We start from the raw sequence: 14,768 nt of genomic DNA, 5'->3' as shown, positions 1-14,768 counted from the left end.
TATGAGATTAAATGATCTTAAACCTAATATTTACACGACAAAAAAAATTACTTAATTTTAATTTATGAATTCAATATTAATTTTACAAGATTTTTACAATCAATAATTTTACCGAATATTTTTGTTTGTGTATCGAAGCTGAAATAATATATTTTGCATTTAATCGTTATTTTAATTTGCCTGCATAATTTACGTAACGTATTTTTGGACACCCTGTAATTACTGACTACATGGATGGATGCAAAATAATTTTATATATTTTTTGAGTCAATTTAAATCAAAACTATTTATGTATCGGTATTTAAATAGTATAATAAAAAAGATACCCACACATTTTGGCTGCTTTTGTGTATATATTTTTTTAACTTTATAACGTTTGAAAGCATTCGCTTATAGTTACTTGTAGTTACATAGAGTCAGTATCATAAAAACAAATGAATTCTAATTCATCAAAATGAGTACAGTATCAATGCAGATGAATATATGGCATAAACATGCCCACATACGTACGCATAATCCATACTAATATTATAAATGGGAAAGTGTGTGTGTCTGTTTGTTTGTCCGTCTTTCACGGCAAAACGGAGCGACGAATCGACGTGATTTTTTAGGTGGAGATAGTTGAAGGGATGGAGAGTGACATAGGCTACTAACGCGAGCGAAGCCGCGGGAAAAAGCTAGTATATTATACAATAGATACAATACAATACTGTTTACTATACAACTCACATAGTTAGATTATTATACTTAAAATTAATTACGAGTATATTTGCATATTACGCAATTCATCAATATTTTACTATATTATCTTATTAGGAAAAATATAGGTTTACCATTATTATGAATAAAATAATATATAATTTGTAATTGAAAAAATTTACGTCACAAAAATTGTTTCTTTTTTACCGTTTATTTAATAAAATCCTTGAATTTGTATTTTGATCTATGTTTTAAATAAACATATGTATTTTGTTCAATAAAAAAATTAACATCTTCGCATAGCAACAAAAAATATTATAAATACCTTCCAACATTAAGTGCACAATTTTATCACTATATCACTATTTTTATCACCATATCACTATTTTATCACAAACAAAAAACACAGACATAGACAAAAATTAAACGCTAAACACGCGCCGCCCCCGACAACGCGTCAAATAAAACTACTAAACTACGCTTCAGTCACAGTATAATAAAGAGTACTATCGTACAGTATGGCCACTCCCACTCCCCGCTGAAAGGGTCGCTCACCCCCTCTCGGTTACCTCACAGTTACAGCCTGTCAACACCGCGATAAGTAGACCTGTCATATATCTCACTTATAAACATGGTACGCGTTCACCTACACGAGCTTAGATTGTGTGCGTAGGAACGCGCCTCTTTCATATATTTGATCGCGATTGTCCGTGATGTGCTTCCTAGTTGTAATTTAGTTTTAAGGGGATACGGTAGCGAAAATGCTAAAATAGAAAGGAGCCCCCCTTTCAACTTGGGAATTTTAGTTAAATATACAAGTGTTATTAACTAGATTTATCGAAAAAAAATTGTCCATTAAGAACAACTCGGTCAAAAGATATAAAAAGTAAAAAAAAATCTTTAAAATTGAGGTTCCGCTCTCGACTCTTTCCTCCTTCAAAACTTAATCAATCGGAACGAAATTTGAGAATCTGAATAATAATGAAATAATTGAAAAAATTGTTACCAATCTTGAGTATCACACCTTTTTTTGCGCCACAATGAAAAAGGCCGTTTTTGGAAATTTTTGATTGGCTCTAGAGTCTTTAAAAAGCAGAATTTCAAAAAAATCAAAACGGTCCGACACAGATAAAAATAATAACAATCTGTGTTGAAGAAATCATTGCTCTATCTTCAAAAACCAGGGAGGAAATAGTCGAGAGCGTTTGTATGGAGAATTGACCCCCTCCTGTATCGTCTTAATTGAATTAATAACTAAAACGTTTATTTCAGCAGACTGGGAAATACACGAGTGGGCGAGTTTTTGGCAATCCGTGTTTTTAGATTCGCGGTTCTATTTTTAGTTTGATTTTATTTTTGATTTGTTGTTAACAGTAACTATAAGGGTCATTGTTCTAGTTTGCATCCACATACTATAGTTTTCCACACGCGAAATTGTATTTTTAACCCCTGACGCAAAAACGACGGGGTGCTATAAGTTTGACGTGTCTGTCTGTCTGTGTCTGTGTGTGTGTCGGTCTGTGGCATCGTAGCTCCCGAACGGATGAACCGATTTAGATTTAGTTTTTTTTTGTCTGAAAGCTGAGTTAGTCGGGAGTGTTCTTAGCCATGTTCCATGAAAATCGGTTTACTATGTCGCGGTCGGGGTTTTTTTTTTTTTTAATTTTGTGGTTATGTTTAATGTGCTAGTTATTTTAATTATACAGGGTGAAATAAAAAGGACCTTTCAAACTTTGCATAGTGACTTTTGAGGTCATAATGAACAACTTTTATTATGGGACCAATGCTGAAATCGCGAAAAAAAAATTGGCTGCTACATAGAAATTTCATTTCATTTCATTTATTTAATTTCAATATAAACTTACAGTTTAACACCAAAACGTTTACTTGAGACTACAAGTCCTTTTAATAAGTAAGACACTAACCACACATAAAAAAAAAAAGAAACAGTACAATAGTTATTTGTTATACAAGGGCGCAAAGTTGTATTTTAACGCCGAGTGTGGAATTGAAAAACGAGCAAGTGAAAGGATTCTATAGTTGAACCACGAGCGAAGCGAGTGGTTCGAGAATAGAATCCTGAACTTGCGAGTTTTTTTAACACACGAGAAGTAAAATACATTTGCACCCGAGTGTAACACAAAACTTTTCCCCTCACTATAGCGAGGAAACTACAACGCAAAAAAATGCGTTTATCACTGCTTCCAGTAGTTCCACAGGTGGTAAATCATCTTAATTACTAGATTCACCTACTTTTATCAATTTTAAAGCAGTTAATTTGACTTTATTCAAGGTCAAATTACTTTACCCACTAGTGGATAAAATGCGTTTTTACCCGCTGGTATTAAAGGACAAAACACGTGTTTCCGAGCTAGTGAGGGGAAAAATAAAATAAACATTCAAATTAACATAAAACCCTATAAAATTTTGTTATTAAACAACAATGTTACCAAAATATTTAAGCATATATCGATAGTAATTAAAATTAAAATAAAATAAAATGTCAAAAGATACAATGAAAGCAATAGGTACAGTCAAGTGTAAAAATATGGGTGCGTACAACTTATCAAAAATATGTCCCATAGCACTTTATGTCGGCGGAATAAGGTCTCGGTACATATTTTTGAGCGGATAAAATCGATACGTATTTTTTCCCCTCACTAGCTCGGAAACACGTGTTTTGTCCTTTAATACCAGCGGGTAAAAACGCATTTTATCCACTAGTGGGTAAAGTAATTTGACCTTGAATAAAGTCAAATTAACTGCTTTAAAATTGATAAAAGTAGGTGAATCTAGTAATAAAGATAATTTACCACCTGTGGAACTACTGGAAGCAGTGATAAACGCATTTTTGCGTTGTAGTTTCCTCGCTATAGTGAGGGGAAAAGTTTTGTGTTACACTCGGGTGCAAATGTATTTTACTTCTCATGTGTTAAAAAACTCGCAAGTTCAGGATTCTATTCTTGAACCACTCGCTTCGCTCGTGGTTCAACTATAGAATCCTTTCACTTGCTCGTTTTTCAATTCCACACTCGGCGTTAAAATACAACTTCGCCCTCTTGTATAACAAATAACTATTGCACTTGACTGTACAATAAATTAACCAAAACAAAATATGTTTAAAAATAAAAGACATTTTCTGCAAAATTCACCAACATTGTCCGCAAACAACAAAATGAGCGGAATCATGACTGTAGTCGAAATGTAAGAAACTGCCAATTTTATTATCGATTTCAGCATTGGTCCCTAAAAGTTGTTCATTATGACCTCAAAAGTCATTATGCAAAGTTTGAACGGACCTTCTCATTTCACCAAGTGAGCATTTCTTTTTTTTTGCCAATAACACTACTGTGTACTTAACACAGCAAAAGGGAATGTACAAGTTTCTAATGGGGTGGCAACGCGCATGTGACACTGTTTGAGTTGCAGGCGTCCATGGGTAACGGTGACCGCTTTACATCAGGCGGGCCGTATACTTGTTTGCCACCGAAATAGTATAAAAAAAAAAAAATTTTTGATTGTTTTAGGGAATTTTAGGTCAATTGTACTCAGAATCACGAGTACTTTCAATCTCACTGGGAGACAAAAAGTGTCCCAGAATTTCCATACATTTTTGTTACTTTCCTCTTTTGTTACTTTTCCCATACAACATGTACGGAAATGGTAACAAAATAAGAAAAAATCGTATGGGACAATTTTTTTAACTACTTAGGATTGAAAAAGCTAGTAATTCTGAGTAGAAATAGCATTTTTTTTTAAATATCACACTTCATAAAAGTGGCACAAAAAAATAGAAATACCCAAGTATAGCATTTGGGCGGCACCTTTAATATCACCATCTATAATTTTATGTTCTACACGTTTGAATAATTTGCTCTCATCTTTCAGTACGTGTTTTGTTGGCGGGCGGGGGAGAAGGATCTAGAGGATGAATACAATTGGATTTAATTTTTTGCGTGAGAGAAATAATTAATGATTACAAGGGTTGATTTCTTTATGAAAACCATATTTCTTATAACAATAACCATGGTTCTCGAAATAACAATTTCAAAGTTAGACGAGTTTATCTCGATACGACATAAGTGTACATGTACCTCAGTCATCCAATCTGAATCCTAGGCATAGAAGAGTTGTAACTCATTTATTTCATTTATTTCATTTATTTCATGCGAAACCATGGTTACAAGAGGTGTTACATAACATAAATTAGGTACATGGTCATGCAAGAGCACTGTCTTATAGTTAGCTTAAAACTAAAAACCATGTACAATAAATAAAAGAATATTAACAATGCGATTGTTATTTTCCGTCATACATCAGTAAATGCGAGTTATTTGTATAGGCAAAGTTAAGAGACATCTAGCGACAATCACGCATCAACTAGCGTAAATTATCAATACTGCTACTTGTCAATAGATGTCGCGACGAACGAAAAGTCTAATGCTCACTAATTTTTTTAGCTCATACTACAATAGTATTAATCAGTATTCTGTTTTCAATTGCTTGTAATACAAGTGTTCTACGTTGACGTGTAATATTTTATTTAATCAAAATCGATTGATTCGTTCGGGAGGTATGATGCCACAGACAGACAGTCATGTCAAGCGTCAAACCTATTATTATTATAACACTCCCCAGTGTTCTACTAGTAATATTAAATTTTTGGCATACGAGACACTGTGACACCTAGTATCGAGTGGTGGTACTGATAATTCACGCTATTTGACGCGTTATTGACGCGTGATTGTCACTAGATGTCATATAACTATGCCTATACAAATAACTTGCATTTACTGATGTAGAGTTACAACTCTTCCTTAACTTATTCCTTTATGATCCTAGGCCAGGTAGAACCTTTACACAGTAAAGTCAAACTGACTTCTATAGCAAATAAAGCACGGTGTCAATACGACAGGGTCTTAGAGTGGCCTAGGATTCTAATTGGTTGACTGTACCTATTTAAGAAAACGATAAATTATGCCGATATTTTGCTCATCAACATTATGCCAAAGTACGATTCGGTATTATAAAAATCTGCGAAATTATTTATGTCAAAGCATATTCTGCGTAAGGTGTTTCTGCCAAATGTGACTTCTGCCAACAATTATTATATAAATTCAATATATCTATGCGAAAAAAGTTTCTGCAAGACAATAGTGAACCGTTGAGTGTTTAATTTCTCCATACAATGACGTGGGTATTTTAACGTCAGAAACTCATTCTAATAAATACTCTGGCTTTAAATCAACGTTACAACACTTACCTACTGAAATTAACTTTACAATTCCTATTCTTATTATTTTTGTTCTAATTACCTATGTTCATTTTCCCTCGGTGACCAATATTAATTACTCATAGGTACTATATAAGTAACTATAGAATATAATTATGGAATTACCGCATGTCTGACTGTGTATCTCTATCGGTTACAAAACTACAAAACTAATTGATTATTTTATAATTTGGATGTTTAGATATTTAGGTTTAGGTAGGAAATCTAATCATCATGTTATTTTTTGCTTTTTAGTTTCTCCGTGTTTTCTTACGCGCTTATTTTTTGAAGGCGGTTTTTTTCTTTCTAAGTTTATTTATTTGATTTGTTCTTTTTCAAGTAGTCACATACTATAAATAAATTATAAATTGAAATAGATATCATACATGAAAAACAAACGACAAGGCTCACTGGTGGCCGCGTCGGGAATCGAACCCGGGTCTTCAGCTTACGCGGCTAACGTCATTACCACTAGACCACCCGCCCGCCGTGGTACCCGACGAAATTTCTCTAGTGTATGCACAGATGTCATATATACCATAGATCAAGCAAACGTATCTACTTAGCGTGTCAAATGAACTCAGTGAAATCCACTGAGTTGTCCGTCTTTACTCGCAGCTTGCAGCTTTCGGGCGTCAATTTTTGTAAGTTGAAGTCAACCAAAACATAAAAAATGCCTCGTTACGTGATATTCAATTGCAACAACACAAAAATTATGAACAATCAAGAGCCTGAGACATATTTAAAATTACAGGCAAGAATCAACTTCAGTACAAAATTTGACACGCTCGGCCCCTATACAAATATATGAATTTGTTTCTTCTATCTAAATTAAGTTCTGTGAGTGTATGTTAAATCTCTGATAAGGCTAGGTATGTGAGTTGCTAGCGATAGGCTACTTGACCCTTTTTAGGGTTCCGTAGTCAACTAGGAACCCTTATAGTTTCGCCATGTCTGTCTGTCCGTCCGTCCGTCCGTCCGTCCGTCCGTCCGTCCGTCCGTCCGTCCGTCCGTCCGTCCGCGGATAATCTCAGTAACCGTTAGCACTAGAAAGCTGAAATTTGGTACTAATATGTATATCAATCACGTCAACAAAGTGCAAAAATAAAAAATGGACAAAAATGTTTTATTAGGGTACCTCCCCTACATGTAAAGTGGGGGCTGATATTTTTTTTCATTCCAACCCCAACGTGTGATATATTGTTGGATAGGTATTTAAAAATGAATAAGGGTTTACTAAGATCGTTTTTTGATAATATTAATATTTTCGCAAATAATCGCTCATAAAGGAAAAAAAAGTGCGTCCCCCCCCCTCTAACTTTTGAACCATATGTTTAAAAAATATGAAAAAAATCACAAAAGTAGAACTTTATAAAGACTTTCTAGGAAAATTATTTTGAACTTGATAGGTTCAGTAGTTTTTGAGAAAAATACGGAAAACTACGGAACCCTACACTGAGCGTGGCCCGACACGCTCTTGGCCGGTTTTTAAAGTCTATTTCATATTATTTATTACTGTATAATTAACCGAAAAAAAATACTACCATATTTTATTACGACTTGAAAACCACAAAAAACATTTATAAAGTTTACTCTAACTTAATTAGGCAAAAACATCATTAGCCATGTTAATCTATAGATTGTCTGCGCATGACGTAAATCGAATTGAGCACAAAATTTTCTGACATTTGAGTTATGATTATGAGGCATTTTCATCATGCCAGTGATTGACTCGGCATGAAGTTAAATTAGGTTCTAATGACGTCACTACACGTCTGACAGCGTTTTCGGTGGCCAAAGTTACCCGTGGAGCGTCCTATAGACACGGTGTGTCCATAACTTTTTTTGGCGGGTAGCGCCCTATGGACACACCGTGTCTATAAGAGTAGTGTTGCTATTGGTGGACTTCTTTGTCAGATTCGGTTGTGTTGTCAGTCCTGATTAGATTAAAAATCAGCGTGAGACAGTTCCACCAACATAAAAACGCTGATATTCGGCATTTTACTCGAATCCAAGGCACCAAAAATAATAAATTTCCGAAACGTGACCTTAAATGGCGGCATGGCGGCGCGTTGAGCGCGCAAAAACATTGCGTAAATAAATAGTTATTGTGTAGTGCATAGTGCGTCTTGGTGAAAACAAATGGTATCTATCGACGCGGAATTTTATAAAAATCAAAATACTTTAATAATAAATGTGAAATATGTAAACGAGTTATTTGTAAAAAAGGCAAAGTGTTTTAATGAGTGACATAAACAAATGAAAAATAATACAAACAAATGAAACTCGAAAAGGAATGTTTGTTTTAGGATTGATAATCACAGGTTAGTTACATTTTTATAATTGTCATGTACAGCATATTTATGCAGCTTTCTAACGATGTATGACATATGTTATATAATTATAAAAGATAAGCACAATTTCAAATGAAGTATCAAAAGGTAACCTCAAGTTTTTCTACTCAAATTCGCTGGGCACTTACGGCCATTTTGAATTTTGGCGGGATGTCGCTCCACGGGTTAAAATAAATATTACACATATTTTTAATCGAAAATACGAAGCCTAATGTCAAATACTACAGGAAACAATCATTTCTTGTGCCAAATTCGATAAGAGTCTAGTAGCCTATCGCGTTGCCAGTGTAACAGCACCGTTAGGTACCTATATCGTCCTTCGAAACAGTCGTCCATGGTATTTATGTTAATAAGCCGGGGTAAACCATATGTTGTGATTATTATTTAGTTATATTTTCCTGTTACGTTAACTACTTCGTTTATTTAAACAATAATGTTACTAAGGGTATACACATTGGCCATTGCCATACTGAAACTCATTAACATATTATGTGAAATATTTTCTATGGACGACCGGTCTGGCTCAGTCGGTAGTGACCCTGCCTGCTGAGCCGCGGGCCCAGGTTCGAATCCCGGTAAGGGCATAGAGGAAATAAGTAAGGGAAGAGTTGTAACTCCATACATCAGTAAATGCGAGTTATTTGTAGTGACATCTATCGTCATTCACTCGTCAATCACGCGCCAACTAGCGTAAATTATCAGTACTGCTACTTGTCAATAGACGTCACGACGAACAAAAACTCTATTGCTCAACAATTTTTAGCTAATATTACAATAGTATTAATCAGTACTTTGCTTTCAATTACTTCAGCTTATAATATAAGGTGTAAACTGTTTTAATATTACATTTTTGGCAAACGCAACACTGTCGGCACCTAGTGTCGAGTAGCAGTACTGATAATTTACGCTAGTTGGCGCGTGATTGACGAGTGAATGACGATAGATGTCACTACAAATAACTCGCATTTACTGATGTATGGAGTTACAACTCTTCCCTTACTTATTCCTCTATGGTAAGGGCATTTATTTGTGTGATGAGCACAGATATTTGTTCCTGAGTCATGGATGTCTTCTATGTATATATGTCTGTATTTATCTATTTAAGTATGTATATTGTCGCTTAGCACCCATAGTACAAGCTTTGCTTAGTTTGGGGCTAAGTTGATCTGTGTAAGGTGTCCCCCAATATTTATTTATATTATTTTTTTACATATAATACACTTATACTTTCACATCCCTTAAGACGATACGATACAGGTCAATTCTCCATACAAACGCTCTGGACTATTTCCTCCTTGGTTTTTGAAGATAGAGCAATGATTTTTTCAACACAGATTATTATTATTATTATCTGTACGGACCGTTTTGATTTTATTGCTATTTTTATTTTAAAAGACGCTAGAGCCAATCAAATATTTCTAAAAACGGCCTTTTTCATAAAAGACGCTAGAGCCAATCAAATATTTCTAAAAACGGCCTTTTTCAATATGGCTCAAAAAAAGGTGTGATACTCAAGATCGGTAACAATTAGCCAAAAAATCTAAACGGTCCGACACAGATTATTTCATTGTTATTCAGATTCTCTAATATCATTCCGTTCAAATAAGTTTTGAAGGAGGAAACAGTCGAGAGCGAAACCTCGATTTTAAAGATTTTTTCGCAATATCTTTTAACTGAGTTGTTCTTAATGGACATTTCTGTTTCGATAAATCTAGTTAATAACACTAGTATATTTAACTGAAATTCCCGAATTGAAATGGGGACTCCTTTCCATTTTAGCATTTTCGCTCCCGTAGCGTCTTAACCGTATCATGGTCGTTTTTTTGTCACTTGTCATATCGTGCATCACTTTTGCACTTACATACTTGTTAGAACGTGACAGATATGGTGACAAATGATAGACAGCCGTCCATCATATCATAATATACAGGGTGTAAACCTAATACGGGCGAACCTCTTAACGGTGGTGAGTATAGGACATAAAAAATGGAATTAGATAACTTTTACTTAAAAATTGAAATATTTTTTTATCCATACAAAATAATTCGGCCCGCAACGTAATGCAAACACACTCGCGTTAACCGCTCGTTGACAGTTGTCATTGATTGTCATCGCAACCACGTTTACAGTACATTGCTGCTGGGAAATTTTTCAAAAATTCATTATGGGATGAAAATTAAAAGTAACTCAAAAACACCTCTTAATTAATGATAACAATATTGAATTATATGCCTGGTTTCATTTATCGCCCTTATTAGGTTTACGCGCTGTATTATTTTGGCGAAAAATTTCGCGCTTTCAATTTAATTTCAGACGAACTCACCTTTATATGACTGTACTTGAAAACTGGCAACCGTATTGTATTATAATTATAACCATGTATGCTCACCTTTGTAAACATATTGCTGCAAAGTCAATTAGCTACAATAGTCTTCTGAAAGTCACTTTCTCACTTGAATAGATCCAAACGCGATGACGTATTACTGTAAGTAAAGAAAACAATATTGTAAAGAGAAAGCGTCATAAAGAAAAAAATTACAATACAATTGACGGGATGAATAATTTATAAAGGATGGGCCCTGTTAATGGAGCAAAAAAAAATTAAAATTAAAGCACCTTTTGACTAATCAGCAGGGCAAGCACATGATTGACGCGAGAGTATCTCGCCGCGACGCGACACAGATAGGTCTTTTTCTAATTAGTGACATAAGATGTAGTCAATGCCGCGGTAATATATTAAAACTGTCACGACAGGTAACAAACTAACAAATTTAAATAAGTATAAATTATAGGTAGCACAAAGATGATAATACAGCGCGTAAACGTAATAAGGGCGATAAATGAAACCAGGCATATAATTCAATATTGTTATCATTAATTAAGAGGTGTTTTTAAGTTACTCTTAATTTTGAGAGCAATGTACTGTAAACGTGGTTGCGATGACAATCAATGACAACTGTCAACGAGCGTTTAACGCGAATGTGTTTGCATTACGTTGCGGGCCGAATTAATTTGTATGGATAAAAAAAATATTTCAATTTTAAGTAAAATTTAATTCCATTTTTTATGTCCTATACTCACCACCGTTAAGAGGTTCGTCCGTATTAGGTTTACACCCTGTATACTAATACAGATATGTACAACATAATTTTACATAATATTTACATACGTCATACATAATATAATATCCAATACTAATATCGTCTTTCACGACAAAACGGAGCGACGTATTTGACGTAGTTTTTAAGTGGAGATAGTTGAAGGGATGGAAAGTGACATAGGCTACTTTTTGTCTCTTTCTAATGCGAATTCATGTGAATGCATAAAGAAAAAAATTACAATACAATTGACGGGATGAATAATTTATAAAGGATGGGCCCTGTTAATGGAGCAAAAAAAAATTAAAATTAAAGCACCTTTTGACTAATCAGCAGGGCAAGCACATGATTGACGCGAGAGTATCTCGCCGCGACGCGAACACAGATAGGTCTTTTTCTAATTAGTGACATAAGATGTAGTCAATGCCGCGGTAATATATTTATAATCTCGCACCAATCATTTACTGCCTACTGCGGACCTAACGTCCAAATCCTTTTGGCGTAGAAACTCTAGGTCAATGGGGTCCCAGTGCGAACAAGTTGTTCACGACCGGTCTGGCTCAGTCGGTAGTGACCCTGCCTGCTGAGCCGCGGTCCTGGGTTCGAATCCCGGTAAGGGCATTTATTTGTGTGATGAACACATATATTTGTTCCTGAGTCATGGATGTTTTCTATGTATATAAGTATGTATTTATATATTTAAGTATGTATATCGTCGCTTTGCACCCATAGTACAAGCTTTGATTAGTATGGGGCCAAGTTGATCTGTGTAAGGTGTCCCCCAATATTTTTTTTTTTTTTTTTTTTTACAGAAATCGCGAAGCGTCTGGTTGAGGTAACTGGTGACCGAAGAGCTGGCGACTTCCTCGCACAACGTATCAGCATTGCGAGGAAATGTCGCCAGTATCCTTGGTACAATGCCTCAAGGGCCTATTCTAGACATTAGCTAGCTTTTAAGTTTAGTCTTAGTTTCTTATATAATTATGTAAATCGTCACTACTTTAAAAAAAACTTGTATCTTCGTCTGTCAATGAAAAGAAAATTGTAGTAAGTATGTATGGAATGCATATAGACTTACTGCGTTTTAACTTTGAGGAGCAGCGTGAGATACGAGATTTTTTCAAAGTAGTGACGAAATATGTTCATGTAAATAAAGAGATTTTAAAACGTCCAAATTAGTATACATTTTCATTTGTAAATAATTATGCAAATGATAATGAAAAACCTACACATGATTAGTATGTCTGTCAAATAATTCCTACTACTTTTTAAAAAAAATGTAAAGTAATGCAGAATTAGTCTTGTCGGTATTCCGCTCTCGTCGCAGAAAAAGGTATTCTTGCAACGAGTACGTGGTTTCTATATAATTATGTACTGGAAGGGTCCATTTTTATATATTTCAATTTTAAGTAAAATCTAATTCCATTTTTTATGTCCTATACTCATCACCGTTAAGAGGTTCGCCCGTATTAGGTTTACACCCTGTATACTATACAGATATGTACAACATAATTTTACATAATATTTACATACGTAATACATAGTATAATATCCATACTAATATCGTCTTTCACGACAAAACGGAGCGACGTATTTGACGTGGTTTTTAAGTGGAGAGAGTTGAAGGGATGGAAAGTGACATAGGCTACTTTTTGTCTCTTTCTAATGCGAGCGAAGCCGCGAGTAAAAGCTAGTCCATACTATTATTATAAATGGGAAAGTGTGTATGTCCGTCTGTTTGTTTGTCCGTCTTTCACGGCAAAACGGAGCAGTACGAAATGACGTGATTTTTTAACGGGAGATAGTTGAAGGGATGGAGACGAGTGACATAGGCTGCTTTTTGTCTCTTTTATCACCTCTTTCCTCGGTAGGTGTTGTAAAAGTCGACTATGGGGTGTATGGGATATAAGTTCAATTATTGTGTTATAGGCTATCAACCTGTTACTGCGATATCACTCAGTTTCATGTGTTCGTCTGCCTTTCCCTTTTGGAAATAGAGGCAAGTTTCTGTATGTATCTAAAAAAACCGGTCAAGAGCGTGTCGGGCCACGCTCAGTGTAGGGTTCCGTAGTTTTCCGTATTTTTCTCAAAAACTACTGAACCTATCAAGTTCAAAACAATTTTCCTAGAAAGTCTTTATAAAGTTCTACTTTTGTGAATTTTTTCATATTTTTTAAACATGTGGTTCAAAAGTTAGAGGGGGGGGACGCACTTTTTTTTCCTTTAGGAGCGTTTATTTCCGAAAATATTAATATTATGAAAAAACGATCTTAGTAAACCCTTATTCATTTTTAAATACCTATCCAACAATATATCACACGTTGGGGTTGGAATGAAAAAAAATATCAGCCCCCACTTTACATGTAAGGGGGGTACCCTAATAAAACATTTTTTTCAATTTTTTATTTTTGCACTTTGTTGGCGTGAGTAATATACATATTGTTACCAAATTTCAGCTTTCTAGTGCTAACGGTTACTGAGATTATCCGCGGACGGACGGACGGACGGACAGACAGACATGGCGAAACTATGAGGGTTCCTAGTTGACTACGGAACCCTAAAAAAGTATTAAAGGCAGTGCTAAGGGAATAGGTACAGTCGACTTGACACTAGTGCACTAAAACCTATTAGGCACTAAACTACTAGGCTGTCAAACGATAAGCAGCTGATTTTGCTAGGTCCCTTTGAAATAATTATTTTTTAAGCATATTTTAAGTATTAATTAGTATTTAAAGCGTGAAATTAGTATATTTAACATTAAGTTTTGTATAAATATAAGTAGTGAAGTGCTTTAGTGACGTTTACAAGTGTCTTTGATGTCTCAGGTTTGTAGCCGTTATAGGTTATAAATTTGAAATATCTGTTCGCCTTTGTACACTTTCTGAGTCTTATTATCACTAGTTAGTACCGATTGTGTTTCTTTTTCAGTGTTAATCATTGTACAAGGCTAGAACAAGTGTAGGCATAGTGAAACGTCACTATTTCATGTAAGTAACCGCTGAGCTTGAGTAGGCAATTCCTTGCTTTGTTTTGTTTTTAATTCTTTTAAAAACCCATTTACAATGCAAACACGCAGAGCAGCTGCCGCCGCTGCAGCAGCGGCTCTCCAGCAGGAGCCTGAGAAGTGTGATAAGCTCCAACTTACCTTGCTGGAATTAAAACAATCCAAGGAGTTTAGTGCTCAATTGCTCAGTGAAAGAGAAGACAGTGAGAAGGAGCTATTATTGATAATTGATAAAAACGATAAGTTAAAAAAGGAACTGTGTACACTAGAGAGTGATTTTAATAATGTAAACTCGGAGCGGGCCCGGCTTCAGGAGACGGTTGACAGGTTTATGGAGTGTA

This window comes from Leguminivora glycinivorella, chromosome 20 (genome assembly GCF_023078275.1).
Source record: "Leguminivora glycinivorella isolate SPB_JAAS2020 chromosome 20, LegGlyc_1.1, whole genome shotgun sequence".
In the NCBI taxonomy this organism is placed as follows: Eukaryota; Metazoa; Arthropoda; class Insecta; order Lepidoptera; family Tortricidae; genus Leguminivora; species Leguminivora glycinivorella.
Note: the sequence above shows the minus strand (reverse complement) of the source record.